This window comes from Echinops telfairi, unplaced genomic scaffold (assembly GCF_000313985.2).
Source record: "Echinops telfairi isolate 266 unplaced genomic scaffold, ASM31398v2 ScPeMD7_23;HRSCAF=83, whole genome shotgun sequence".
Taxonomy (NCBI): domain Eukaryota; kingdom Metazoa; phylum Chordata; class Mammalia; order Afrosoricida; family Tenrecidae; genus Echinops; species Echinops telfairi.
In genome coordinates this window covers 3,249,280-3,251,821 of record NW_022103920.1, presented here as the reverse complement: position 1 = coordinate 3,251,821, position 2,542 = coordinate 3,249,280, and positions in this window count along the sequence as shown.

Below are 2,542 nucleotides of genomic sequence, written 5' to 3'. Positions count from 1 at the left end.
GGCGGTGAGGGGGGCTCGCTTGGGCTGGGGATCTGCGGGCTGGGAGGAAGGGGGTCGGGGCTCTGCTTCTAACGGTTGTGCTTTTTGCTCCTATCTGCTCGGGGCCATGTGAAGGACAGCGAGCAGCCTTCTTGGCATCGTGGGTTACGCACTGGGCAGCTAGCTACAAGGTCAGCCGTTTGAAACCACCAGCTGCTCCAAGGGGGGAAAAGAAGCTTTCTATTCCCATCCTGATTTCCCGTCTGGGAAACCCACAGGGCAGTTCTCTGCTCTGTCCCAGAGGGTCGCTGTGAGTCCGAACGGGCTCGGTGGCAGTGAGTCTGGATGGACATAGCAAGTGACCCACATCAGCTATTGTCTGCTCTCTGGGGGAGGCCTTTGCCGATGAAGAATCAAATAAAGGCCCAGCATTGTGACAGGGACGCGTCAGTGCGACGGGGCTTTGTGGAGCATAGCTGGGCCGGAAAGGGCTGAAGGAAGAGGGCTGGGAGAGTTTCCGACTGGACGTCACAGCTTCCAAGAGCAGCATGGGATCGTGCAGAATGGTTCCCCAGGGGGCCTGGAGATCCACCCCCGCCTGTCTACTGAAGGTGGTGCAGAGGAAGCTTGTCTCTGTGGCTGCTGTTGTTATGGTTAGGCTGCGCCCCGCAGTGAGCCTGTGTGCCACAGAACCAAACACCACCCGATCCGCGCCATCCCCACCACTGCCCTTATTGGACCCCTTTGTTACGGCCACTGTGACAAGCCATCTTGCCAAAGGCTTTCCACTTTTCACTGCCCCCCTGCTTTACCCAGCCCCATGACCTGTCCCAGGGACTGCTCTCTCCTGACAGCATGGGTTTCTGTGGGCTGCTTAATTCACCCAGGGTGTGTGCTGACCTGGTGAATCGTGTCTCCAGACTATCAGGTGCCCCTCCCCCATCTCCAGCCTATCAGATGCCCCTCCCCCGTCCTTCTGCAGGGTCAGGTCTGTCCTATGCAAAAAAGCCAAAGGGAGTTGTGTTAGGCCGGGCTGACTAGAGAAGTCAATCCAGAGACACTCATACGTGTAAGAGAGCACTATATATCAATAAGTAATTATATATCAAAGCAAACATCCCAGCCCAGTCCAGATCAAGTTCCTAAGTCTGATACTAGTCCACATAAGTCCCTCTTCAGACTCACACAGTACATGTAATGGTGCAGAATGCAGGGAGATCACAGGCTGGTGGGTGAAAAGTCTTGTGGCTCCGAGGGTGGTGGCAACATCACAGGGCTCGGGCAGGTCTCAGCCACACCAACAGGAAGGTGAAGCAGAGAGAGTGTGTGGCCCACCTCCAGGCGGAAAGCAGAAGAGGCTGGCCCTGCAGAGCCATATTTCTCGGTTCCTACGGGAGCCATATTGATCCCAAAAAACCTATCCCAGGAGTTCTTATGCTGGGAATGACAGGACACTAGCCAGGAACTCCACCTGGACATTCAGAAGAGAGAGAGAAAAAGATCTCTACTAAAGGTAATTTTGTGGGCACGGATAAGGGCCCTGCCACCGCATATTTGGTTGGGATGTCTAGTTATGTCCCTCCTGCTTCATAGTGAGAAACACATAAAATTACAAACAAGCAGACTTTACAGGATGCCTGGCGTGTGTCAGTCAGGGTAGACTAGAGAAACAAATTCAAAGTCACTCATATGTGTATAAAAAGAGCTTTATATAAAAGAACAATTATACATGGCTCCTCCAGCTGCAAGGCTCTGGCTGCTATCAGCATAGCTCCATGTAGCTTGTTAACAGGAATGTCAAGCAGAGAGACAGTGTGGTCCTTTCCCAGGAGAAAAAGAGGAAAGTTCCCAGAATCCTTCTGGTGGTTGTTACCTTGTTACCTGATTGACAGGCTAAACTCTACCCCATTCACTCTTAATACCCATAAGTTGGAACAAGGTTATATAACTACCACACCAATGGAAATGCTTCAACAAGCACTCACTCATCTATGACAAGAAACTTGGAAAATTAATTTCCATATACAAGTAAAATTTTACTGAAAGTAAATCAGAAACGTTTGGAGCACAATCTTGATAGAGCTGCCACAGGTTCAAACTGGAGTCAGAAGAGGATGTGGAACAAGGGGGGCCCTTGCTGATGTCAGAATTCAGGATATCATTGTTGATGGTGAAACCAGAGAATACCAGAAATATTCTTTTTTTGCTGTGTTTTAGTGAGTATTTGAAGGCACTTGCCTGTAAGGATCATAACAAACTATGGATCGTATTTGAAGAACACGAATCGCAGGACACTTCACTGTGCTCATGTGGAACTTGTACAAAGGTCAAAGGGTAGTGGTTTAAACAGAACAAGGTGTTACCTTGTGGTTTACAATCAGGAAGGGCATGTTTCAGGGCTGTTGCCTTTCCTCACACGTTTTCAATCTGTATGTGAGCAAATCATCAGAGAAGCAGGGTTATCTGAAAAAGAACTCAGCATCAGGATCGGAGCAAGACTTATCAACAACCTGGGACACACAAATGACACAACCTTGCTTGCTGAAAGTGAGGAGGACTTGAA